At 46.9% G+C, this 26360-nt stretch overlaps 17 non-coding genes and 2 pseudogenes across 17 annotated transcripts; 8 read left to right on the top strand and 11 right to left on the bottom strand.

Annotated features, from left to right (window-relative positions):
* Window positions 1–7667: 7667 nt before the first annotated feature.
* Window positions 7668–7831, bottom strand: LOC135031029 (U1 spliceosomal RNA). The gene has a single exon (XR_010226899.1). It is a non-coding gene; the product is annotated as a U1 spliceosomal RNA (small nuclear RNA).
* A 654-nt stretch (window positions 7832–8485) lies between these two features.
* Window positions 8486–8648, bottom strand: LOC135031136 (U1 spliceosomal RNA). The gene has a single exon (XR_010226991.1). It is a non-coding gene; the product is annotated as a U1 spliceosomal RNA (small nuclear RNA).
* A 152-nt stretch (window positions 8649–8800) lies between these two features.
* Window positions 8801–8964, bottom strand: LOC135031051 (U1 spliceosomal RNA). The gene has a single exon (XR_010226921.1). It is a non-coding gene; the product is annotated as a U1 spliceosomal RNA (small nuclear RNA).
* Window positions 8965–9635: 671 nt separating this feature from the next.
* Window positions 9636–9798, bottom strand: LOC135031134 (U1 spliceosomal RNA). The gene has a single exon (XR_010226989.1). It is a non-coding gene; the product is annotated as a U1 spliceosomal RNA (small nuclear RNA).
* Window positions 9799–9950: 152 nt separating this feature from the next.
* Window positions 9951–10114, bottom strand: LOC135031050 (U1 spliceosomal RNA). The gene has a single exon (XR_010226920.1). It is a non-coding gene; the product is annotated as a U1 spliceosomal RNA (small nuclear RNA).
* A 691-nt stretch (window positions 10115–10805) lies between these two features.
* Window positions 10806–10947, bottom strand: LOC135031138 (U1 spliceosomal RNA; annotated as a pseudogene).
* Window positions 10948–11098: 151 nt separating this feature from the next.
* LOC135031204 (U1 spliceosomal RNA) lies at window positions 11099–11262 on the bottom strand. Its single transcript, XR_010227041.1, has one exon. It is a non-coding gene; the product is annotated as a U1 spliceosomal RNA (small nuclear RNA).
* A 6756-nt stretch (window positions 11263–18018) lies between these two features.
* LOC135031222 (U5 spliceosomal RNA) lies at window positions 18019–18134 on the bottom strand. Its single transcript, XR_010227058.1, has one exon. It is a non-coding gene; the product is annotated as a U5 spliceosomal RNA (small nuclear RNA).
* A 275-nt stretch (window positions 18135–18409) lies between these two features.
* LOC135031203 (U5 spliceosomal RNA) lies at window positions 18410–18525 on the bottom strand. Its single transcript, XR_010227040.1, has one exon. It is a non-coding gene; the product is annotated as a U5 spliceosomal RNA (small nuclear RNA).
* A 274-nt stretch (window positions 18526–18799) lies between these two features.
* On the bottom strand, window positions 18800–18915 carry LOC135031208 (U5 spliceosomal RNA). The gene has a single exon (XR_010227044.1). It is a non-coding gene; the product is annotated as a U5 spliceosomal RNA (small nuclear RNA).
* Window positions 18916–19185: 270 nt separating this feature from the next.
* On the bottom strand, window positions 19186–19301 carry LOC135031199 (U5 spliceosomal RNA). The gene has a single exon (XR_010227036.1). It is a non-coding gene; the product is annotated as a U5 spliceosomal RNA (small nuclear RNA).
* Window positions 19302–19445: 144 nt separating this feature from the next.
* LOC135031117 (U1 spliceosomal RNA) lies at window positions 19446–19608 on the top strand. The gene has a single exon (XR_010226979.1). It is a non-coding gene; the product is annotated as a U1 spliceosomal RNA (small nuclear RNA).
* Window positions 19609–20279: 671 nt separating this feature from the next.
* On the top strand, window positions 20280–20443 carry LOC135031028 (U1 spliceosomal RNA). The gene has a single exon (XR_010226898.1). It is a non-coding gene; the product is annotated as a U1 spliceosomal RNA (small nuclear RNA).
* Window positions 20444–20595: 152 nt separating this feature from the next.
* On the top strand, window positions 20596–20758 carry LOC135031163 (U1 spliceosomal RNA). The gene has a single exon (XR_010227007.1). It is a non-coding gene; the product is annotated as a U1 spliceosomal RNA (small nuclear RNA).
* A 671-nt stretch (window positions 20759–21429) lies between these two features.
* On the top strand, window positions 21430–21593 carry LOC135031037 (U1 spliceosomal RNA). The gene has a single exon (XR_010226907.1). It is a non-coding gene; the product is annotated as a U1 spliceosomal RNA (small nuclear RNA).
* Window positions 21594–21745: 152 nt separating this feature from the next.
* Window positions 21746–21887, top strand: LOC135031159 (U1 spliceosomal RNA; annotated as a pseudogene).
* Window positions 21888–22582: 695 nt separating this feature from the next.
* Window positions 22583–22746, top strand: LOC135031255 (U1 spliceosomal RNA). The gene has a single exon (XR_010227089.1). It is a non-coding gene; the product is annotated as a U1 spliceosomal RNA (small nuclear RNA).
* Window positions 22747–22898: 152 nt separating this feature from the next.
* LOC135031098 (U1 spliceosomal RNA) lies at window positions 22899–23061 on the top strand. Its single transcript, XR_010226966.1, has one exon. It is a non-coding gene; the product is annotated as a U1 spliceosomal RNA (small nuclear RNA).
* A 670-nt stretch (window positions 23062–23731) lies between these two features.
* On the top strand, window positions 23732–23895 carry LOC135031244 (U1 spliceosomal RNA). Its single transcript, XR_010227079.1, has one exon. It is a non-coding gene; the product is annotated as a U1 spliceosomal RNA (small nuclear RNA).
* Window positions 23896–26360: the final 2465 nt, after the last annotated feature.

The following is a 26360-nucleotide window of genomic DNA, read 5'->3' as shown; positions in this document are numbered from 1 at the left end:
GCAGTTATAGCAGGAGTACAGTGCACACTTTTGCTGCCAGTGTGACCACCAGTATATTGTCTGCCTGAAAAAGTTAAACACTCCTGTGGTGTTTTTTTTTTTTATTCTATAAACGCATTCTGCTGACAGTGTCCAGCAGGTCCGTCATACATTATATTATATAAATATTTACCTGCAGTAGTGTTATATTTTTTTTTTTCATCTCTATCATCTTTATCATCTCTATATTAGCAGACGCAGTACGGTAGTCCACGGCTGTGGCTATCTCTGTGTCGTCAGTGCTCGTCCATAATTGTATACCTACCTACCTGTGGTGGGTTTTTTTTTTTCTATCTTCTTCATACTAGTAGTTTAGGAGTCTGCTGACAGTGTCCACCAGGTCCATCATTATATTATATACCTACAGTAGTAATATATTTATTATATTATCTATACTAGCAGACGCAGTACGGTAGTCCACGGCTGTGGCTATCTCTGTGTCGTCAGTGCTCGTCCATAATTGTATACCTACCTGTGGTGGGGTTTTTTTTCTATCTTCTTCATACTAGTAGTTTAGGAGTCTGCTGACAGTGTCCACCAGGTCCGTCATTATATTATATACCTACAGTAGTAATATATTTAGTATATTATCTATACTAGCAGACGCAGTACGGTAGTCCATGGCTGTACCTACCTCTGTGTCGTCACTCGTCCATAATTGTATACCTAACTGTGGTGGGTTTTTTTTTCTATCTTCTTCATACTAGTAGTTTAGGAGTCTGCTGACAGTGTCCACCAGGTCCGTAATTGTATTATATACCTACAGTAGTAATATATTTAGTATATTATCTATACTAGCAGACGCAGTACGGTAGTCCACGGCTGTACCTACCTCTGTGTCGTCACTCGTCCATAATTGTATACCAACCTGTGGTGGGGTTTTTTTTCTATCTTCTTCATACTAGTAGTTTAGGAGTCTGCTGACAGTGTCCACCAGGTCCGTCATTATATTATATACCTACAGTAGTAATATATTTAGTATATTATCTATACTAGCAGACGCAGTACGGTAGTCCATGGCTGTACCTACCTCTGTGTCGTCACTCGTCCATAATTGTATACCTAACTGTGGTGGGTTTTTTTTTCTATCTTCTTCATACTAGTAGTTTAGGAGTCTGCTGACAGTGTCCACCAGGTCCGTCATTATATTATATACCTACAGTAGTAATATATTTAGTATATTATCTATGCTAGCAGACGCAGTACGGTAGGCCACGGCTGTGGCTATCTCTGTGTCGTCAGTGCTCGTCCATAATTGTATACCTACCTACCTGTGGTGGGTTTTTTTTTCTATCTTCTTCATACTAGTAGTTTAGGAGTCTGCTGACAGTGTCCACCAGGTCCGTCATTATATTATATACCTACAGTAGTAATATATTTAGTATATTATCTATACTAGCAGACGCAGTACGGTAGTCCACGGCTGTACCTACCTCTGTGTCGTCACTCGTCCATAATTGTATACCTACCTGTGGTGGAGTTTTTTTTCTATCTTCTTCATACTAGTAGTTTAGCAGTCTGCTGACAGTGTCCACCAGGTCCGTCATTATATTATATATACCTACAGTAGTTATATATATATTTTTTATATCATTAATTATCATCTATATACTAGCAGACGCAGTATGGTAGGCCACGGCTGTGGCTATCTCTGTGTCGTCAGTGCTCGTCCATAATTGTATACCTACCTACCTGTGGTGGGGGTTTTTTTCTATCTTCTTCATACTAGTAGTTTAGCAGTCTGCTGACAGTGTCCACCAGGTCCGTCATTATATTATATATACCTACAGTAGTTATATATATATTTTTTTTATATCATTAATTATCATCTCTATACTAGCAGACGCAGTACGGTAGTCCACGGCTGTAGCTACCTCTGTGTCGTCAGTCACTCGTCATCCATAAGTATACTAGTATCCATCCATCTCCATTGTTTACCTGAGGTGCCTTTTAGTTGTGCCTATTAAAATATGGAGAACAAAAATGTTGAGTTTCCAAAAATAGGGAAAGATCAAGATCCACTTCCACCTCGTGCTGAAGCTGCTGCCACTAGTCATGGCCGAGAAGATGAAATTCCATCAACGTCGTCTGCCAAGGCCGATGCCCAATGTCATAGTACAGAGCATGTAAAATCCAAAACACAAAAGATCAGTAAAAAAAGGACTCAAAAATCTAAATAAAAATCGTCGGAGGAGAAGCGTAAACTTGCCAATATGCCATTTACCACACGGAGTGGCAAGGAACGGCTGAGGCCCTGGCCTATGTTCATGGCTAGTGGTTCAGCTTCACATGAGGATGGAAGCACTCAGCCTCTCGCTAGAAAAATGAAAAGACTTAAGCTGGCAAAAGCACAGCAAAGAACTGTGCGTTCTTCAAAATCACAAATCCACAAGGAGAGTCCAATTGTGTCGGTTGCGATGCCTGACCTTCCCAACACTGGACGTGAAGAGCATGCACCTTCCACCATTTGCACACCCCCTGCAAGTGCTGGAAGGAGCACCCACAGTCCAGTTCCTGATAGTCAGATTGAAGATGTCAGTGTTGAAGTACACCAGGATGAGGAGGATATGGGTGTTGCTGGCGCTGGGGAGGAAATTGACAAGGAGGATTCTGATGGTGAGGTGGTTTGTTTAAGTCAGGCACCCGGAGAGACACCTGTTGTCCGTGGGAGGAATATGGCCATTGACATGCCTGGTGAAAATACAAAAAAAATCAGCTCTTCGGTGTGGAAGTATTTCAACAGAAATGCGAACAACAGGTGTCAAGCCGTGTATTGCCTTTGTCAAGCTGTAATAAGTAGGGGTAAGGACGTTAACCACCTCGGGAACATCCTCCCTTATACGTCACCTGCAGCGCATTCATCATAAGTCAGTGACAAGTTCAAAAACTTTGGGCGACAGCGGAAGCAGTCCACTGACCAGTAAATCCCTTCCTCTTGTAACCAAGCTCACGCAAACCACCCCACTAACTCCCTCAGTGTCAATTTCCTCCTTCCCCAGGAATGCCAATAGTCCTGCAGGCCATGTCACTGGCAATTCTGACGAGTTCTCTCCTGCCTGGGATTCCTCCGATGCATCCTTGAGTGTAACGCCTACTGCTGCTGGCGCTGCTGTTGTTGCTGCTGGGAGTCGATGGTCATCCCAGATAACTGAGGCCTTGGCATCCTGGGCGGTGAGAAACGTGGTTCCGGTATCCATCATTACTTCAGAGCCAACTATAGACTTGATTGAGGTACTGTGTCCCCGGTACCAAATACCATCTAGGTTCCATTTCTCTAGGCAGGCGATACCGAAAATGTACACAGACCTCAGAAAAAGACTCACCAGTGTCCTAAAAAATGCAGTTGTACCCAATGTCCACTTAACCACGGACATGTGGACAAGTGGGGCAGGGCAGACTCAGGACTATATGACTGTGACAGCCCACTGGGTAGATGTATTGACTCCCGCCGCAAGAACAGCAGCGGCGGCACCAGTAGCAGCATCTCGCAAACGCCAACTCTTTCCTAGGCAGGCTACGCTTTGTATCACCGCTTTCCAGAATACGCACACAGCTGAAAACCTCTTACGGCAACTGAGGAAGATCATCGCAGAATGGCTTACCCCAATTGGACTCTCCTGTGGATTTGTGGCATCGGACAACGCCAGCAATATTGTGCGTGCATTATATCTGGGCAAATTCCAGCACGTCCCATGTTTTGCACATACCTTGAATTTGGTGGTGCAGAATTATTTAAAAAACGACAGGGGCGTGCAAGAGATGCTGTCGGTGGCCAGAAGAATTGCGGGACACTTTCTGCGTACAGGCACCACGTACAGAAGACTGGAGCAACACCAAAAACGCCTGAACCTGCCCTGCCATCATCTGAAGCAAGAAGTGGTAACGAGGTGGAATTCAACCCTCTATATGCTTCAGAGGATGGAGGAGCAGCAAAAGGCCATTCAAGCCTATACATCTGACCACGATATAGGAGGTGGAATGCACCTGTCTCAAGCGCAGTGGAGAATGATTTCAACGTTGTGCAAGGTTCTGAAACCTTTTGAACTTGCCACACGTGAAGTCAGTTCAGACACTGCCAGCCTGAGTCAGGTCATTCCCGTCATCAGGCTTTTGCAGAAGAAGCTGGAGACATTGAAGGAGGAGCTAAGACAGAGCGATTCCGCTAGGCATGTGGGACTTGTGGATGGAGCCCTTCATTCGCTTAACCAGGATTCACGGGTGGTCAATCTGTTGAAATCAGAGCACTACATTTTGGCCACCGTGCTCGATCCTAGATTTAAAACCTACGTTGTATCTCTCTTTCCGGCAGACACAAGTCTGCAGGGGTTCAAAGACCTGCTGGTGAGAAAATTATCAAGTCAAGTGGAACTTGATCGGTCAACAGCTCCTCCTTCACATTCTCCCGCAATTGGGGGTGCGAGGAAAAGGCTCAGAATTCCGAGCCCACCCGCTGGCGGTGATGCAGGGCAGTCTGGAGCGACTGCTGATGCTGACATCTGGTCCGGACTGAAGGACCTGCCAACGATTACGGACATGTCGTCTACTGTCACTGCATATGATTCTCTCACCATTGAAAGAATGGTGGAGGATTATATGAGTGACGGCATCCAAGTAGGCACGTCAGACAGTCCGTACGTATACTGGCAGGAAAAAGAGGCAATTTGGAGGCCCTTGCACAAACTGGCTTTATTCTACCTAAGTTGCCCTCCCACAAGTGTGTACTCCGAAAGAGTGTTTAGTGCCGCCGCTCACCTTGTCAGCAATCGGCGTACGAGGTTACTTCCAGAAAATGTGGAGAAGATGATGTTCATTAAAATGAATTATAATCAATTGCTCCGTGGAGACATTGACCAGCAGCAATTGCCTCCACAAAGTACACAGGGAGCTGAGATGGTGGATTCCAGTGGGGACGAATTGATAATCTGTGAGGAGGGGGATGTACACGGTGATGAATCGGAGGATGATGATGAGGTGGACATCTTGCCTCTGTAGAGCCAGTTTGTGCAAGGAGAGATTAATTGCTTCTTTTTTGGTGGGGGTCCAAACCAACCCGTCATTTCAGTCACAGTCGTGTGGCAGACCCTGTCACTGAAATGATGGGTTGGTTAAAGTGTGCATGTCCTGTTTATACAACATAAGGGTGGGTGGGAGGGCCCAAGGACAATTCCATCTTGCACCTCTTTTTTCTTTCATTTTTCTTTGCGTCATGTGCTGTTTGGGGAGTGTTTTTTGGAAGGGCCATCCTGCGTGACACTGCAGTGCCACTCCTAGATGGGCCAGGTGTTTGTGTCGGCCACTTGGGTCGCTGAGCTTAGTCACACAGCTACCTCATTGCGCCTCTTTTTTTCTTTGCGTCATGTGCTGTTTGGGGAGTGTTTTTTGGAAGGGCCATCCTGCGTGACACTGCAGTGACACTCCTAGATGGGCCAGGTGTTTGTGTCGGCCACTTGGGTCGCTGAGCTTAGTCACACAGCTACCTCATTGCGCCTCTTTTTTTCTTTGCGTCATGTGCTGTTTGGGGAGTGTTTTTTGGAAGGGCCATCCTGCGTGACACTGCAGTGCCACTCCTAGATGGGCAAGGTGTTTGTGTCGGCCACTTGGGTCGCTGAGCTTAGTCACACAGCTACCTCATTGCGCCTCTTTTTTTCTTTGCGTCATGTGCTGTTTGGGGAGTGTTTTTGGAAGGGCCATCCTGCGTGACACTGCAGTGCCACTCCTAGATGGGCCAGGTGTTTGTGTCGGCCACTTGGGTCGCTGAGCTTAGTCACACAGCTACCTCATTGCGCCTCTTTTTTTCTTTGCGTCATGTGCTGTTTGGGGAGTGTTTTTTGGAAGGGCCATCCTGCGTGACACTGCAGTGCCACTCCTAGATGGGCCAGGTGTTTGTATCGGCCACTTGGGTCGCTGAGCTTAGTCATCCAGCGACCTCGGTGCAAATTTTAGGACTAAAAATAATATTGTGAGGTGTGAGGTGTTAAGAATAGACTGAAAATGAGTGGAAATTATGGTTATTGAGGTTAATAATACTTTGGGATCAAAATGACTCCCAAATTCTATGATTTAAGCTGTTTTTTAGGGTTTTTTTGAAAAAAACACCCGAATCCAAAACACACCCGAATCCGACAAAAAAAATTCGGTGAGGTTTAGCCAAAACGCGTTTGAACCCAAAACACGGCCGCGGAACCGAACCCAAAACCAAAACACAAAACCCGAAAAATTTCTGGTGCACATCTCTAGTGGCCATGCCCTGTCACTGTGCAGGAGCCAGCACCACTCACACACTAGTCCCCGGTGCAGCCCCCAACCCCCGGGACACCCGGAGCAACAAAATGTAGATTCAGGCCACCAGGCCACGCCCCTACCTATGAAACCATGCCTCCTTTTTACCATTGCGCTGCTTATCTGCGCGCACTGCATTACAATCTCCCTCGCCACCTCTCTGGGTGTCACCAGTGATAGTGACACCTCTGCCATGCTTGTAGCAGCTGGTCCTAAGATCTACGCCTCAAGCCCTGAGTGTTTGCCCTTGTGACTTGTTGATCATCATAGCAAAGCAGATGCTTACAGAAAACTGCAGGGGCTTAGATTGAAAATAAAAAAAATTGATGGGTATAAGGTAGAGAGGAGCGGGTTCGGTTCTCCGAGAACCGAATTCCCCACGAACTCCACGTGGTTTACACTGGTCCGAGGCAGGCTCGGTTGTTCCCGCCTGACTCGGAAAACCTAAACAAGGGAAAATGTCATCATCCCGCTGTCGGATTCTCGCGAGATTCGGATTCCATATAAAGAGCTGCGCGTTGCCGCCATTTTTACTCGTGCATTGAAGAGAGAGCGGAGAGGACGTGGCTATGTTCTCTCAGTGGAAATCTCAATATCAGTGCTCAGTATCAGTGGATACTTATTGCTGCTCAGTAATACTAGTAGTGTGTCTCTCCTGCTCAGTGTCAGTTCTCAGTAGTATCCTCATCAGTGCTCAGTATCACTGCTCATTGTCTTGTGCTGCATTGTTGTGCTCAGCATACTACAGTACATTACTAATAGTCCAGTGCTGCATCTTGCTGCTCAGTGTCAGTTCTAGTATCCTCATCAGTGCTCACTATCACTGCTCATTGCATTGTGGTGTTCTGTATACTACAGTAACATAGTAATATAGTAACATTTAGTAACATAGTTTTTGAGGTTGAATAGAGGCAAATTGCCCATCGTGTTCAACCTGTTTTAAGTTGTGATGATTCTACATACTTGCTGAATAATGTTTTATGACAAGTTAGCTACTACAACTCATGTTACCCCCGGATTAACCATGTTGATATTTTAAGTATTATAACCTTGGATAGCTTTTTCATTCAGAAACGTATCCATTCCTTTTTTAAATCCAATTACAGAGTCCGCCATTACCACCTTCCCTGGCAGGGAATTCCACATCCTGATTGCCCTAACAGTGAAGATCATAGTATCTCACCTGGCAGGTAAGTAGGAGTTGGGCCAGAGCTGTGGAGGATTGCTGCTCGGGCACCCCCTGTCAAGTGAAGGAGATCCAACTGAGGCAGCACAAGGGAACTCTCGAAAGAAAAACAAGGCTAGAGGAAGATCTGAGACAAAGAAATCTGACTTTTACCAGAGCTGACCAGAGGAAAGCACAAACACAGTCCCCCACTACCACAAATAATGCAGTCGAGTTTCCCACATTTGGGGAAATCACAGGGGTCAGCATACCCAGAATGCAATGAATGAACCTCACCCTGGGAGAACAATCTTCATGACCATGGTATCGCCTATGCAAAATAAGTATGATTTGGGATAGGGCTGGGGAGGGCCGCTGCTCAGGCACATATCTGTCAAGTATAGGAGATTCAACTGAGGCAGCACAAGGGAACTCTCATCTGGGGACAACAACTGCAGGGAGAACACATATTTTCAGATGAACATGGGAGGGCAGAAGGCTGCCTAATACTGAAGCACCCCAAACAACAAACCAAATGCAACAACTAGTACAAGCATTCCTGGGGGAAGTTCTGCAGAAGACGGATTTGCATACGGTGATGTCATCCAAGCAGTGGGCCAAAGTTGGCTGGAACCCTCATCTGCATATGAAAAGAGAAAAGGGGTATGCAGGGCATGGCGGCCTTTTGCGGCACTTGGATGACCCTTAGTACGCATTAAACACCCCCACCCTCCTACGGTGTGGGGCTCATGTTGACAATGCCCCAGCCCCTGAAGCATTCAAGCTGATTTCTTACAGCAGCTTGGCACTGTAACAGCTCCAGAGCTGCTCTGTAAGGCAAGTAAAAGGGTGTGTTGTTTGCATTGTGCATTGGAAGGCACAAAGTAAGCAGACAGGAGGATAAGTCAGGATAGTACACAAGGGTATAAAAGGGAGGGGCTCAAGAAAAAAGAAGTGGAAACAGACAGCAAACTAGGCTGGAGAGAGACCTGAGACAAAGAGATCTGAATTATACGAGATCCGACCAGGGGAAACACAAATTATGCAGTCAAGTTTCCCACATTTGGGGAAATCGCAGGGGCAGCACACCCAGAGTGCAATGGGTGAGCCTTGCCCTGGGAGAAGCACCTTCATGATCATAGTATCTCACCTGGCAGGTAAGAAGGTGTTGGGCTTGAGCTGGGGAGGGTCGCTGCTCGGGCACCCCCCTGTCAAGTGAAGGAGATCCAACTGAGGCAGCACAAGGGAACTCTCGAAAGAAGAACAAGGCTAGAGGAAGATCTGAAACAAAGAAATCTGACTTTTACCAGAGCTGACCAGAGGAAAACACAAACACAGTCCCCCACTACCACAAATAATGCAGTCGAGTTACCCACATTTGGGGAAATCACAGGGGTCAGCATACCCAGAATGCAATGAATGAACCTCACCCTGGGAGAATAATCTTCATGACCATGGTATCTCCTATGCAAAATAAGTATGATTTGGGATAGGGCTGGGGAGGGCCGCTGCTCAGGCACATCTCTGTCAAGTAAAGGAGATTCAACTGAGGCAGCACAAGGGAACTCTCATCTGGGGACAACAACTGCAGGGAGAACACATATTTTCAGATGAACATGGGAGGGCAGAAGGCTGCCTAATACTGAAGCACCCCCAAACAACAAACCAAATGCAACAACTAGTGCAAGCATTCCTGGGGGAAGGCCTGCCGCAGATGGATTTGCATATGGTGATGTCATCCAAGCAGTGGGTCAAAGTTGGCTTCAACCCTCGTCTGCATATGAAAAGAGAAAAGGGGCGTGCAGGGCATGGCGGCCTTTTGCGGCGCTTGGATGACCCTTAGTTTGCATTAAACACCCCCACCATCCTTCGGTGTTGGTCTCATGTTGGCTATGCCCCAGCCCCTGGAGCATTCAAGCTGATTTCTTGCAGCAGCTGGGCACTGTAACAGCTCCAGAGCTGCTCTGTAAAGCAAGTAAAAGGGTGTGGGCCCTGCAGCACTACCTGTAGTTCGCATTGTGCGTTGGAAGGCACAAAGTAAGCAGACGGGAGAAGTCAGGATAGTGCGCAAGGGCATAGAAGGGAGCGGCTCCAGAAAAGAGAAGTGGAAACAGACAGCAAACTAGGCTGGAGAGAGACCTGAGACAAAGAGATCTGAATTATACGAGATCCGACCAGGGGAAACACAAATTATGCAGTCAAGTTTCCCACATTTGGGGAAATCGCAGGGGCAGCACACCCAGAGTGCAATGGGTGAGCCTTGCCCTGGGAGAAGCACCTTCATGATCATAGTATCTCACCTGGCAGGTAAGAAGGTGTTGGGCTTGAGCTGGGGAGGGTCGCTGCTCGGGCACCCCCCTGTCAAGTGAAGGAGATCCAACTGAGGCAGCACAAGGGAACTCTCGAAAGAAGAACAAGGCTAGAGGAAGATCTGAAACAAAGAAATCTGACTTTTACCAGAGCTGACCAGAGGAAAACACAAACACAGTCCCCCACTACCACAAATAATGCAGTCGAGTTACCCACATTTGGGGAAATCACAGGGGTCAGCATACCCAGAATGCAATGAATGAACCTCACCCTGGGAGAATAATCTTCATGACCATGGTATCTCCTATGCAAAATAAGTATGATTTGGGATAGGGCTGGGGAGGGCCGCTGCTCAGGCACATCTCTGTCAAGTAAAGGAGATTCAACTGAGGCAGCACAAGGGAACTCTCATCTGGGGACAACAACTGCAGGGAGAACACATATTTTCAGATGAACATGGGAGGGCAGAAGGCTGCCTAATACTGAAGCACCCCCAAACAACAAACCAAATGCAACAACTAGTGCAAGCATTCCTGGGGGAAGGCCTGCCGCAGATGGATTTGCATATGGTGATGTCATCCAAGCAGTGGGTCAAAGTTGGCTTCAACCCTCGTCTGCATATGAAAAGAGAAAAGGGGCGTGCAGGGCATGGCGGCCTTTTGCGGCGCTTGGATGACCCTTAGTTTGCATTAAACACCCCCACCCTCCTTCGGTGTTGGTCTCATGTTGGCTATGCCCCAGCCCCTGGAGCATTCAAGCTGATTTCTTGCAGCAGCTGGGCACTGTAACAGCTCCAGAGCTGCTCTGTAAAGCAAGTAAAAGGGTGTGGGCCCTGCAGCACTACCTGTAGTTTGCATTGTGCGTTGGAAGGCACAAAGTAAGCAGACGGGAGAAGTCAGGATAGTGCACAAGGGTATAGAAGGGAGGGGCTCAAGAAAAAGTAGTGGAAACAGACAGCAAACTAGGCTGGAGAGCGACCTGAGACAAAGAGATCTGAATTATATGAGAGCCGACCAGGGGAAACACAAATTATGCAGTCAAGTTTCCCACATTTGGGGAAATCGCAGGGGCAGCACACCCAGAGTGCAATGGGTGAGCCTTGCCCTGGGAGAAGCATCTTCATGATCATAGTATCTCACCTGGCTGGTAAGTAGGAGTTGGGCTAGAGCTGGGGAGGGTCGCTGCTCGGGCACCCCCCTGTCAAGTGAAGGAGATCCAACTGAGGCAGCACAAGGGAACTCTCGAAAGAAGAACAAGGCTAGAGGAGATCTGAGACAAAGAAATCTGACTTTTACCAGAGCTGACCAGAGGAAAGCACAAACACAGTCCCCCACTACCACAAATAATGCAGTTGAGTTTCCCACATTTGGGGAAATCACAGGGGTCAGCATACCCAGAATGCAATGAATGAACCTAACCCTGGGAGAACAATCTTCATGACCATGGTATCTCCTATGCAAAATAAGTATGATTTGGGATAGGGCTGGGGAGGGCCGCTGCTCAGGCACATCTCTGTCAAGTAAAGGAGATTCAACTGAGGCAGCACAAGGGAACTCTCATCTGGGGACAACAACTGCAGGGAGAACACATATTTTCAGATGAACATGGGAGGGCAGAAGGCTGCCTAATACTGAAGCACCCCCAAACAACAAACCAAATGCAACAACTAGTGCAAGCATTCCTGGGGGAAGGCCTGCCGCAGATGGATTTGCATATGGTGATGTCATCCAAGCAGTGTGTCAAAGTTGGTTCAAACACCTTTGCAAAGTTCTATAAGTTTGATACCCTGGCTGAGGAGGACCTCCTGTTTGCTCAATCGGTGCTGCAGAGTCATCCGCACTCTCCTGCCCGTTTGGGAGCTTTGGTATAATCCCCATGGTCCTTACAGAGTCCCCAGCATCCTCTAGGACGTAAGAGAAAATAAGATTTTAAACCTACCGGTAAATCTTTTTCTCGTAGTCCGTAGAGGATGCTGGGTGCCCGTCCCAAGTGCGGTCTACTTCTGCAAGACTTGTATATAGTTATTGCTTACATAAGGGTTATATGTTAGTTTTCATCGGTCTTGGACTGATGCTATGTTGTTTTCATACTGTTAACTGGGTAGTATATCACAAGTTATACGGTGTGATTGGTGTGGCTGGTATGAATCTTGACCTTGGATTAACAAAAATCCTTTCCTCGTACTGTCCGTCTCCTCTGGGCACAGTTTCTCTAACTGAGGTATGGAGGAGGGGCATAGAGGGAGGAGCCAGTGCACACCCAGATCTAAAGTCTTTCTTAAAGTGCCCATGTCTGCTGCGGAGCCCGTCTATCCCCCATGGTCCTTACGGAGTCCCCATCATCCTCTACGGACTACGAGAAAAAAAAATTACCGGTAGGTTTAAAATGTTATTTTTTTCTCTGCAACCCACTGCTAAATTGTGCTTCCTAGCTGTTTTTTATAAAATCACTTAATTAAATCTAACTACGTCAGAGAAGGCCAGGTACCCTACACCATAAGAGGGGGTTTGAAATTTTGACTTGTCTACTTAAAGATCACCAAAATCTGATGACAAGGTCAATTACATCCCTGGGTGGGATTGAACCACCAACCTTTTGGTTAATAGCCCATGTAAGTGCAAGAAATCCTGAAGCACTCACTCATCATGGGAAAGTACCAATGTGTTTCTTACAAAAATTCTCCAGATTATTGACTTTTTAAAGTTTTTCTAGGAAACGTTCTAGATGAATGATTATTAGCCTTTGTCAGTATTGACTTTTGCAAGGTGTCTCTGTGGCGCAATCGGTTAGCATGTTTGGCTATTAACCAAAAGGTTGGTGGTTCAATCCCACCCAGGGATGTAATTGACCTTGTAATCAGATTTTGGTGATCTTTAAGTAGACAAGTCAAAATTTCAAAAACCCCCCTTATGGTGTAGGGTACCTGGCCTTCTCTGATGTAATCAGAGTTAGATTTGATTAAGTGATTTTATAAAAAAACAGCTAGGAAGCACAATTTAGCAGTGGGTTGCAGAGAAAAAAAAATATGCTGGCAGAAAAGTCCAATTGAGTGATTAAACAGCTCTTCATTTTCTGATTTTATGTTTATGCTAACAAATTTGCTCTCTGAAAAGTGTCCACAAAGCCAAGTCTCTGATTAACACCTTTGTAGGAATGGTTTTTCACCTATTACTGAAATAAACTTGCTTCATTGGAAAGGCATCAAAGATGCATCCTCATTTCAATGTCTACTGAAATAATACAGGTTGACACCAGGAAACGTCACTGCATCCTTGCTGCTTCCTCACGGGGAAGTCTGTTTAATGTGAAAACAAGGTGATATCTAATCAGCACACAGGTAAGGAATTAAGAAAATCTTTCTTTATGGGTGAAGATGTTTCTCACAAATTGTTGTCCCAATGCATCATTGAAATTCAAGATGGAAGATGATTTTCATATATCACTTGTACATTTTGCATTGCTCTTCTGGTGACAATGTAGTTTGTTTTTGTCAATTACCATTTCAGTAATAGGGTAAAGAAAATTAAGTGGATTTTTTAAAGAAAACAATGCTGTCAATATACTATTAAAACAAATTAAAATGATAAAAGTTATTGTACTTTAAGTAAAAATAAAAGAGCCAAAATATCAATCCCAGTTTTTGATTACTTTAATTATAAAAAAAAAAAATGCACATAGCAGAGGATAGTTTCGATCAATCGACCTCTGGGTTATGGGCCCAGCATGCTTCCATTGCACTACTCTGCTGCTCATGGAAGTGTAAGAGATCCTGAAGACTAAATTGATTAAAGGCCTAAAAGTACTGGACTATAAGGAAAGACTTACTAGGCTGAATATTTATACACTAGAAAAGAGGTGCCTAAGAGGAGATATTATTAATATCTTCAAATATGTAAAGATACATAACAAAGAGTTATCAGAGGAATTATTTATTAAAAGAACACGTGGTCACTCGCTGCGACTGGAGGAAAGTTCAGAACGCAATGGAGGAAAGGTTTCTTCACTGTTAGGGCAATCAGGATGTGGAATTCCCTGCCAGGGAAGGTGGTAATGGCGGACTCTGTAATTGGATTTAAAAAAGGAATGGATACATTTCTGAATGAAAAAGCTATCCAAGGTTATAATACTTAAAATATCAACATGGTTAATCCGGGGGTAACATGAGTTATAGTAGCTAACTAGTCATAAAACATTATTCAGCAAGTATGTAGAATCATCACAACTTAAAACAGGTTGAACACGATGGGCAATTTGCCTCTATTCAACCTCAAAAACTATGTTACTATATTACTATGTTATTGTAGTATACAGAACACCACAATGCAATGAGCAGTGATAGTGAGCACTGATGAGGATACTAGAACTGACACTGAGCAGCAAGATGCAGCACTGGACTATTAGTAATGTACTGTAGTATGCTGAGCACCACAAAGCAGCACAAGACAATGAGCAGTGATACTGAGCACTGATGAGGATACTACTGAGAACTGACACTGAGCAGGAGAGACACACTACTAGTATTACTGAGCAGCAATAAGTAACCACTGATACTGAGCACTGATATTGAGATTTCCACTGAGAGAACATAGCCACGTCCTCTCCGCTCTCTCTTCAATGCACGAGTAAAAATGGCAGCAACGCGCAGCTCTTTATATGGAATCCGAATCTCGCGAGAATCCGACAGCGGGATGATGACATTTTCCCTTGTTCAGGTTTTCCGAGTCAGGCGGGAACAACCGAGCCTGCCTCGGACCAGTGTAAACCACGTGGAGTTCGTGGGGAATTCGGTTCTCGGAGAACCGAACCCGCTCCTCTCTACCTTATACCCATCAATTTTTTTATTTTCAATCTAAGCCCCTGCAGTTTTCTGTAAGCATCTGCTTCGCTATGATGATCAACAAGTCACAAGGGCAAACACTCAGGGTTTGAGGCGTAGATCTTAGGACCAGCTGCTACAAGCATGGCAGAGGTGTCACTATCACTGGTGACACCCAGAGAGGTGGCGAGGGAGATTGTAATGCAGTGCGCGCAGATAAGCAGCGCAATGGTAAAAAGGAGGCATGGTTTCATAGGTAGGGGCGTGGCCTGGTGGCCTGAATCTACATTTTGTTGCTCCGGGTGTCCCGGGGGTTGGGGGCTGCACCCGGGGACTAGTGTGTGAGCGGTGCTGGCTCCTGCACAGTGACAGGGCATGGCCACCCAGCATGACGCCTCCCTTCTTGACCATGCTGTAATTGCAGTCGCACTGCAGTTCAGCGTGATCATAAAAAATGGTGTAGGCTCCTGCTGGTGCAGACTGTATGTGCGCGCAGGAAGCCGCCACCATTTTTGTGATCACAGCGGCTGAATGTGATGTCATACAGCCGCTGTGACCACGCCCCCTGTGTCTCCTCCGTTGCAGACCCCATTTTGAAGCCTTGCCCCCGCACCGCTCCATCCCTGACTTGGAAATGGAGTGTTGCTGACCCACCTCTCCCCCCCTTCCCCGCCCCGATTGACAGGCAGAGGCGATCACATTCTCTGCGGGGTGCCGCAGAAAATGCAGGCACATGCGTATGCTCTTAGCAATTTTTGCAGTTGGATCGCTTATTGTGATTGCAATCCAACCTGAATCAGGCCCTATTACCTATCACAATGCGCTGCGGGCAGTACAAAATTGGGTTAATATAGGAGAAAAACCCCCAGACCTGTGCTCCTTAACTGTACCTGGTGGCTAGTGGAGCGGCTGCCCAGTAATCAGTGTCCACCGCAGTGCGCACACGGCCCACCCCCTACGGCCTCGCTCCCCTTCATCAGCGGCCTCGTGATCCGGAAGGGTGGTGTGTGTGTGACTGACCTTAGGATGAAACCGGAGCCTCCGCTGCAGTGACCCAGCAACCAGGGCACGGGAGTATATAGCGCCGCTGGGAGTGATGAAGCTGCAGTAAAGATGTCTATTAGACCTAGCCTGCTGCAGCCCTTGTAGATTCTCATAAAACAAGTTCTTCTTTTCTTGTCAAAATTAATAGCTAAGAATAGGCTGCCTGAGGCAGGACCCTGTTAATTGGCCTGCTACTGAAAGCACCAACTACAAACTGAGCTCCCTGTTCATGGAAGCGGGGTTATAGAGGAGAATGCACTGAGCTTCTTGGGAACAGTCAAAAGCTTTGAGCCGGTTGGTGCCTCAGATCAAGATCCTACTCTACACCCCAATGTGAATCCTTGTGGAGTCCAGTGTACCCCACAGAAGAAATTAATGTGTCACACCCATTGGCAGCAACCTTAGAATAGCTGCTGACGGGCACAATTGAGAAAGGAAGGGGGGGGGACATTTGAATCCAGCACATAGATGCAATTCAAATATGTAATTTGTACCTTCCTATTTTAAAATATAATGGATGAACCTCACCCTGTGAGAACAATCTTCATGATCAAGAGATCTAATATGTAAAATAAGTATGAGTTGGGATAGGGCTGGGGAGGGTGGCAGCTCGGGCAGCCCCTCCCCCGTCAAGTTAAGGAGATTCAACTGAGGAAGCACAAGGGAACTCTCGTCTGGGGACAACAACTGCAGGGAGACCACATCTTTTCAGATGAACATGGGAGGGCGGAAGGCTGCCTAATACTGAAGCACCATCAAATATCAAACCATATCCAACAACTAGTACAAGCATTCCTGGGGGAAGGTCTGCAGCAGACGGATTTGCATATGGTGATGTCATCCAAGCAGTGGGCCAAAGTTGGCTGGAACCCTCATCTGCATATAAAAAGAGAAAAGGGGCATGCAGGGCATGGCGGCCTTTTGCAGTGCTTGGATGACCCCTAGTTCGCATTAAACACCCCCACCCTCCTTTGGTGTGGGGCTCATGTTGGCCATGCCCCATCCCCTGAAGCATTCATGCTGATTTCTTGCAGCAGCTGGGCACTGTAACAGCTCCAGAGCTGCTCTGTAAGGCAAGTAAAAGGGTGTGGGCCCTGCAGCACCACCTGTAGTTCGCATTGTGCGTTGGAAGGCACAAAGTAAGCAGACGGGAGGAGAAGTCAGGATAGTACACAAGGGCATCCTTTTCTCTTAGTCCGTAGAGGATGCTGGGGTCACATTAAGAACCAAGGGGTATAGACGGGATCCGCAAGAGACATGGGCACTTTAAGACTTTCAAAGGGTGTGAACTGGCTCCTCCCTCTATGCCCCTCCTCCAGACTCCAGTTATAGGAACTGTGCCCAGGGAGACGGACATTTCGAGGAAAGGATTTATTGTTAAACTAAGGTGAGCATCTTACCAGCTCACACCTTAAGCATGCCGCAGAACGTGGCATTCAACAGAACACAAGCCAACGGCATGAACAATTGCAGCAAAAAGCTGACCAGAACCGTAACACAACATGTGTATAACCACAAGTAATAACTGCAGACACAGTATGGACTGGGACGGGTGCCCAGCATCCTCTACGTACTAAGAGAAAAGGATTTACCGGTAGGTATTAAAATCCTATTTTCTCATACGACCTAGAGGATGCTGGGGTCACATTAAGAACCATGGGGTTATACCAAAGCTCTTGAACGGGTGGGAGAGTGCGTACGACTCTGCAGCACCGAATGACCCAACTTGAGGTTATCATCAGCCAAGGTATCAAACTTGTAAAACTTAGCAAAAGTGTTTACTAAATAGCTGCTCGGCAAAGTTGCAATGCCGAGACTCCCCGACCAGCTGCCCAGGATGAACCCACCTTTCTAGTAGAATGGGTCTTCACCTAATTCAGTAACGGCAATCCTGCCGTGGAATGAGCATGCTGAATCTTACCACAGATCCAGCGCATAATGGTCTGCATGGAAGCAGGACACCCAATCATGTTGGGAGCATACAGGACAAACAGAGCCTCTGTTTTCCTAATCTGAACCGTTCTGGTGACATAAATTTTCAAAGTTCTGACCACAGCCAGAGACTTTGACTCAACGAAGGTGTCAGTGGCCAAAGGCACCATGTGGAAAGATGAACCACCTTCGGCAGAAATTGTTGACGTGTCCTCAATTCTGCTCTATCTTCATGAAAGATCAAATAAAGGCTCTTGTGATACTGCATGGTTTGTACTGTTTTCCATGTGCTCCCAGATCTTTCAAGCAAGTAGCATGGTCAAGAAAGTTCTGTTTGAAAAGAAACAAACATTTACTGTCATTGTTATGCAAATAAACTTACATTAAAGCTAACAAGAAAGCACACTCGTTCTGTCTTTAAACTGATAAAAGAAACCCCAATAATATGGGGCATGCAAAAATTGAGATAAAACTCAGTTTTGCTCCTCTCCACGGAAATCTTTAATAAAAGGCAAAATATTTGTTAGTTCTGAAGAGAAACCAGAGCATGACCAAGATTCCACCTGTCGCCTGAGTGCCATGCCAGCAGTTCTCATTCAGCTCAAAGTGAGCACCCAATTTGAATGAAAGAAAGCAGATTTCTCACCAGGCTTCCCCTTGCTATAAACATGGTTTGTACTCTTTTCCATGTGCTCCCAGATCTTTCAAACAATTAGTGTGGTCAAGAAAGTTCTGTTTGAAAAGAAACAAACATTTACTGTCATTTCTATGCAAATGAGCTTACATTAAAGCACACTCGTTCTATCTTTAAACCAATAAAATAAAACCCCAATAAGATGGGGCATGCAAAAATTGAGATAAAACTCAGTTTTGCTCCTCTCCACGGAAATCTTTAGTAAAAGGCGAAAGATTTGTTCGTTCTGAAGAGAAACCACAGCATGACCAAGATTCTACCTGTCGCCTGAGTGCCATGCCAGCAGTCCTCATTCAGCTCAAAGTGAGCACCCAATTTGAAAGAAAGAAAGCAGATTTCTCACCAGGCTTCCCCTTGCTATAAACATGGTTTGTACTCTTTTCCATGTGCTCCCAGATCTTTCAAGCAATTAGTATAGTCAAGAAAGTTCTGTTTGAAAAGAAACAAACATTTACTGTCATTTCTACGCAAATGAGCTTACATTAAAGCACACTCGTTCTATCTTTAAACTGATAAAAGAAACCCCAATAAGACGGGGCATGCAAAAATTGAGATAAAACTCAGTTTTGCTCCTCTCCACAGAAATCTTTAGTAAAAGGCAAAAGATTTGTTCGTTCTGAAGAGAAACCAGAGCATGACCAAGATTCCACCTGTCGCCTGAGTGCCGTGCCAGCAGTCCTCATTCAGATCAAAGTGAGCGCCCAATTTGAAAGAAAGCAGATTTCTCACCTGTCTTCTCCTTGCTATAAGCATGGTTTGTACTGTATTCCTTGTGCTCCCAGATCTTTCAAGCAAGTAGCATGGTCAAGAAAGTTCTGTTTGAAAAGAAACAAACATTTACTGTCATTTCTATGCAAATGAGCTTACATTAAAGCACACTCATTCTATCTTTAAACCGATAAAAGAAACCCCAAAAAGATGGGGCATGCAAAAATTGAGATAAAACTCGGTTTTTCTCCTCTCCACGGAAATCTTTAGTAAAAGGCGAAAGATTTGTTCGTTCTGAAGAGAAACCAGAGCATGACCAAGATTTTTATCTGAAAATATGTGTTCTCCCTGCAGTTGTTGTCCCCAGATGAGAGTTCCCTTGTGCTGCCTCAGTTGAATCTCCTTTACTTGACAGGGGGATGCTCGAGCAGCGACCCTCCCAAGCTCTAGCCCAACTCCTACTTACCTGCCAGGTGAGATACTATGATCATGAAGGTGCTTCTCCCAGGGCAAGGCTCACCCATTGCACTCTGGGTGTGCTGCTTCTGCGATTTCCCCAAATGTGGGAAACTTGACTGCATAATTTGTGTTTCCCCTGGTCGGCTCTCGTATAATTCAGATCTCTTTGTCTCAGGTCTCTCTCCAGCCTAGTTTGCTGTCTGTTTCTACTTCTCTTTTCTTGAGCCGCTCCCTTCTATGCCCTTGCGCACTATCCTGACTTCTCCCGTCTGCTTACTTCGTGCCTTCCAACGCACAATGCAAACTACAGGTAGTGCTGCAGGACCCACACCCTTTTACTTGCCTTACAGAGCGTCTCTGGAGCAGTTACAGTGCCCAGCTGCTGCAAGAAATCAGCTTGAATGCTTCAGGGGCTGGGGAATAGCCAACATGAGCCCCACACCGAAGGAGGGTGGAGGTGTGTAATGCGAACTAGGGGTCATCCAAGCGCCGCAAAAGGCCGCCATGCCCTGCACGCCCCTTGTCTCTTTTCATATGCAGACGAGGGTTGAAGCCAACTTTGACCCACTGTTTGGATGACATCACCATATGCAAATCCATCTGCTGCAGGCCTTCCCCCAGGAATGCTTGCACTAGTTGTTGCATTTGGTTTGTTGTTTGGGGGTGCTTCAGTATTAGGCAGCCTTCTGCCCTCCCATGTTCATCTGAAAATATGTGTTCTCCCTGCAGTTGTTGTCCCCAGATGAGAGTTCCCTTGTGCTGCCTCAGTTGAATCTCCTTTACTTGACAGAGATGTGCCTGAGCAGCGGCCCTCCCCAGCCCTATCCCAAATCATACTTATTTTGCATAGGCGATACCATGGTCATGAAGATTGTTCTCCCAGGGTGAGGTTCATTCATTGCATTCTGGGTATGCTGACCCCTGTGATTTCCCCAAATGTGGGAAACTCGACTGCATTATTTGTGGTAGTGGGGGACTGTGTTTGTGCTTTCCTCTGGTCAGCTCTGGTAAAAATCAGATTTCTTTATCTCAGATCTTCCTCTAGCCTTGTTCCTCTTTCGAGAGTTCCCCTGTGCTGCCTCAGTTGGATCTCTTTCACTTGACAGGGGGGTGCCCGAGCAGCGACCCTCCCCAGCTCTAGCCCAACTCCTACTTACCTGCCAGGTGAGATACTATGATCATGAAGGTGCTTCTCCCAGGGCAAGGCTCACCCATTGCACTCTGGTTGTGCTGCCCCTGTGATTTCCCCAAATGTGATAAACTTGACTGCATAATTTGTGTTTCCCTTGGTCGGCTCTCGTATAATTCAGATCTCTTTGTCTCAGGTCTCTCTCCAGCCTAGTTTGCTGTCTGTTTCCACTTCTCTTTTCTTGAGCCGCTCCCTTCTATGCCCTTGCGCACTATCCTGACTTCTCCCGTCTGCTTACTTCGTGCCTTCCAACGCACAATGCAAACTACAGGTAGTGCTGCAGGGCCCACACCCTTTTACTTGCCTTACAGAGCAGCTCTGGAGCAGTTACAGTGCCCAGCTGCTGCAAGAAATCAGCTTGAATGCTTCAGGGGCTGGGGCATAGCCAACATGAGCCCCACACCAAAGGAGGGTGGAGGTGTGTAATGCGAACTAGGGGTCATCCAAGCGCCGCAAAAGGCCGCCATGCCCTGCACGCCCCTTTTCTCTCTTCATATGGAGACGAGGGTTGAAGCCAACTTTGACCCACTGCTTGGATGGCATCACCATATGCAAATCCATCTGCTGCAGGCCTTCCCCCAGGAATGCTTGCACTAGTTGTTGCATTTGGTTTGTTGTTTGGGGGTGCTTCAGTATTAGGCAGCCTTCTGCCCTCCCATGTTCATCTGAAAATATGTGTTCTCCCTGCAGTTGTTGTCCCCAGATGAGAGTTCCCTTGTGCTGCCTCAGTTGAATCTCCTTTACTTGACAGAGATGTGCATGAGCAGCGGCCCTCCCCAGCCCTATCCCAAATCATACTTATTTTGCATAGGAGATACCATGGTCATGAAGATTGTTCTCCCAGGGTTAGGTTCATTCATTGCATTCTGGGTATGCTGACCCCTGTGATTTCCCGAAATGTGGGAAACTCAACTGCTTTATTTGTGGTAGTGGGGGACTGTGTTTGTGCTTTCCTCTGGTCAGCTCTGGTAAAAGTCAGATTTCTTTGTCTCAGATCTTCCTCTAGCCTTGTTCTTCTTTCGAGAGTTCCCTTGTGCTGCCTCAGTTGGATCTCCTTCACTTGACAGGGGGGTGCCCGAGCAGCGACCCTCCCCAGCTCTAGCCCAACTCCTACTTACCTGCCAGGTGAGATACTATGATCATGTAGGTGCTTCTCCCAGGGCAAGGCTCACCCAATGCACTCTGGGTGTGCTGCCCCTGCGATTTCCCCAAATGTGGGAAACTTGACTGCATAATTTGTGTTTCCCCTGGTCGGCTCTCATATAATTCAGATCTCTTTGTCTCAGGTCTCTCTCCAGCCAAGTTTGCTGTCTGTTTCCACTTCTTTTTTCTTAAGCCCCTCCCTTCTATACCCTTGTGGACTATCCTGACATCTCCTCCTGTCTGCTTACTTTGTGCCTTCCAATGCACAATGCAAACTACAGGTAGTGCTGCAGGGCCCACACCCTTTTACTTGCCTTACAGAGCAGCTCTGGAGCTGTTACAGTGCCCAGCTGCTGCAAGAAATCAGCTTGAATGCTTCAGGGGCTGGGGCATAGCCAACATGAGCCCCACACCGACGGAGGGTGGAGGTGTTTAATGCAAACTAAGGGTCATCCAAGCACCGCAAAAGGCCGCCATGCCCTGCATACCCCTTTTCTCTTTTCATATGCAGATGAGGGTTCCAGCCAACTTTGGCCCACTGCTTGGATGACATCACCGTATGCAAATCCGTCTTCTGCAGACCTTTTCCCAGGAATGCTTGAACTAGTTGTTGCATTTGGTTTGTTGTTTGGGGGTGCTTCAGTATTAGGCAGCCTTCTGCTCTCCCATTTTCATCTGAAAATATGTGTTCTCCCTGCAGTTGTTGTCCCCAGATGAGAGTTCCCTTGTGCTGCCTCAGTTGAATCTCCTTTACTTGACAGAGATGTGCCTGAGCAGCGGCCCTCCCCAGCCCTATCCCAAATCATACTTATTTTGCATAGGAGATACCATTATCATGAAGATTGTTCTCCCAGGGTGAGGTTCATTCATTGCATTCTGGGTATGCTGACCCCTGTGATTTCCCCAAATGTGGGAAACTCGACTGCATTATTTGTTGTAGTGGGGGACTGTGTTTGTGCTTTCCTCTGGTCAGCTCTGGTAAAAGTCAGATTTCTATGTCTCAGATCTTCATCTAGCCTTGTTCTTTTTTCGAGAGTTTCCTTGTGCTGCCTCAGTTGGATCTCCTTCACTTGACAGGGGGGTGCCCGTACAGCGACCCTCCCCAGCTCTAGCCCAACTCCTACTTACCTGCCAGGTGAGATACTATGATCAGGAAGGTGCTTCTCCCAGGGCAAGGCTCACCCATTGCACTCTGGGTGTGCTGCTCCTGCGATTTCCCCAAATGTGGGAAACTTGACTGTATAATTTGTGTTTCCCCTGGTCGGCTCTCGTATAATTCAGATCTCTTTGTCTCAGGTCTCTCTCCAGCCTAGTTTGCTGTCTGTTTCCACTTCTCTTTTCTTGAGCCGCTCCCTTCTATGCCCTTGTGCACTATCCTGACTTCCCCGTCTGCTTACTTTGTGCCTTCCAACGCACAATGCAAACTACAGGTAGTGCTGCAGGGCCCACACCCTTTTACTTGCTTTACAGAGCAGCTCTGGAGCTGTTACAGTGCCCAGCTGCTGCAAGAAATCAGCTTGAATGCTTCAGGGGCTGGGGCATAGCCAACATGAGCCCCACACCGAAGGAGGGTGGAGGTGTTTAATGCGAACTAGGGGTCATCCAAGCGCCGCAAAAGGCCGCCATGCCCTGCACACCCCTTTTTTATTTTCATATGCAGACGAGGGTTGAAGCCAACTTTGACCCACTGTTTGGATGACATCACCATATGCAAATCCGTCTGCTGCAGGCCTTCCCCCAGGAATGCTTGCACTAGTAGTTGCATTTGGTTTGTTGTTTGGGGGTGCATAAGTATTAGGCAGCCTTCTGCCCTCCCATGTTCATCTGAAAATATGTGTTCTCCCTGCAGTTGTTGTCCCCAGATGAGAGTTCCCTTGTGCTGCCTCAGTTGAATCTCCTTTACTTGACAGAGATGTGCCTAAGCAGCGGCCCTCCCCAGCCCTATCCCAAATCATACTTATTTTGCATAGGAGATACCATGGTCATGAAGATTGTTCTCCCAGGGTGAGGTTCATTCATTGCACTCTGGGTATGCTGACCCCTGTGATTTCCCCAAATGTGGGAAACTCGACTGCATTATTTGTGGTAGTGGGGGACTGTGTTTGTGCTTTCCTCTGGTCAGCTCTGGTAAAAGTCAGATTTCTTTGTCTCAGATCTTCCTCTAGCCTTGTTCTTCTTTCGAGAGTTCCCTTGTGCTGCCTCAGTTGGATCTCCTTCACTTGACAGGGGGTGCCCGAGCAGCAATCCTCCACAGCTCTAGCCCAACTCCTACTTACCTGCCAGGTGAGATACTATGATCTTCACTGTTAGGGCAATCAGGATGTGGAATTCCCTGCCAGGGAAGGTGGTAATGGCGGACTCTGTAATTGGATTTAAAAATGGAATGGATACATTTCTGAATGAAAAAGCTATCCAAGGTTATAATACTTAAAATATCAACATGGTTAATCCGGGGGTAACATGAGTTATAGTAGCTAACTAGTCATAAAACATTATTCAGCAAGTATGTAGAATCATCACAACTTAAAACAGGTTGAACACGATGGGCAATTTGCCTCTATTCAACCTCAAAAACTATGTTACTATATGTTACTATATTACTATGTTACTGTAGTATACAGAACACCACAATGTAATGAGCAGTGATAGTGAGCACTGATGAGGATACTAGAACTGACACTGAGCAGCAAGATGCAGCACTGGACTATTAGTAATGTACTGTAGTATGCTGAGCACCACAATGCAGCACAAGACAATGAGCAGTGATACTGAGCACTGATGAGGATACTACTGAGAACTGACACTGAGCAGGAGAGACACACTACTAGTATTACTGAGCAGCAATAAGTAACCACTGATACTGAGCACTGATATTGAGATTTCCACTGAGATAACATAGCCACGTCCTCTCCGCTCTCTCTTCAATGCACGAGTAAAAATGGCGGCAACGCGCAGCTCTTTATATGGAATCCGAATCTCGCGAGAATCCGACAGCGGGATGATGACATTTTCCCTTGTTCAGGTTTTCCGAGTCAGGCGGGAACAACCGAGCCTGCCTCGGACCAGTGTAAACCACGTGGAGTTCGTCGGGAATTCGGTTCTCGGAGAACCGAACCCGCTCCTCTATATATACTATATTACTATGTTACTGTAGTATACAGAACACCACAATGCAATGAGCAGTGATAGTGAGCACTGATGAGGATACTAGAACTGACACTGAGCAGCAAGATGCAGCACTGGACTATTAGTAATGTACTGTAGTATGCTGAGCACCACAATGCAGCACAAGACAATGAGCAGTGATACTGAGCACTGATGAGGATACTACTGAGAACTGACACTGAGCAGGAGAGACACACTACTAGTATTACTGAGCAGCAATAAGTAACCACTGATACTGAGCACTGATATTGAGATTTCCACTGAGAGAACATAGCCACGTCCTCTCCGCTCTCTCTTCAATGCACGAGTAAAAATGGCAGCAACGCGCAGCTCTTTATATGGAATCCGAATCTCACGAGAATCTGACAGCGGGATGATGACATTTTCCCTTGTTCAGGTTTTCCAAGTCAGGCGGGAACAACCGAGCCTGCCTCGGACCAGTGTAAACCACGTGGAGTTCGTGGGGAATTCGGTTCTCGGAGAACCGAACCCGCTCCTCTCTACCTTATACCCATCAATTTTTTTTATTTTCAATCTAAGCCCCTGCAGTTTTCTGTAAGCATCTGCTTCGCTATGATGATCAACAAGTCACAAGGGCAAACACTCAGGGCTTGAGGCGTAGATCTTAGGACCAGCTGCTACAAGCATGGCAGAGGTGTCACTATCACTGGTGACACCCAGAGAGGTGGCGAGGGAGATTGTAATGCAGTGCGCGCAGATAAACAGCGCAATGGTAAAAAGGAGGCATGGTTTCATAGGTAGGGGCGTGGCCTGGTGGCCTGAATCTACATTTTGTTGCTCCGGGTGTCCCGGGGTTGGGGGCTGCACCCGGGGACTAGTGTGTGAGCGGTGCTGGCTCCTGCACAGTGACAGGGCATGGCCACCCAGCATGACGCCTCCCTTCTTGACCATGCTGTAATTGCAGTCGCACTGCAGTTCAGCGTGATCATAAAAAATGGTGTAGGCTCCTGCTGGTGCAGACTGTAGAGAAAAGCTGCTGTGACCACGCCCCCTGTGTCTCCTCCGTTGCAGACCCCATTTTGAAGCCTTGCCCCCGGACTAAGAGAAAAGAATGCCCTTGCGCACTATCCTGACTTCTCCTCCCGTCTGCTTAATTTGTGCCTTCCAACGCACAATGCGAACAACAGGTGGTGCTGCAGGGCCCACACCCTTCTACTTGCCTTACAGAACAGCTCTGGAGTGCCCAGCTGCTGCAAGAAATCAGCTTGAATGCATCAGGGGATGGGGCATGGCCAACATGAGCCCCACACCAAAGGAGGGTGGGGGTGTTTAATGCGAACTAGGGGTCATCCAAGCACTGCAAAAGGCCGCCATGCCCTGCATGCCCCTTTTCTCTTTTCATATGCAGATGAGGGTTCCAGTCAACTTTGGCCCACTGCTTGGATAACATCACCGT

Source organism: Pseudophryne corroboree, unplaced genomic scaffold (genome assembly GCF_028390025.1).
Source record: "Pseudophryne corroboree isolate aPseCor3 unplaced genomic scaffold, aPseCor3.hap2 scaffold_512, whole genome shotgun sequence".
NCBI lineage: Eukaryota > Metazoa > Chordata > Amphibia > Anura > Myobatrachidae > Pseudophryne > Pseudophryne corroboree.
Note: the sequence above shows the minus strand (reverse complement) of the source record. Positions and strands in the feature narration are given on the sequence as shown.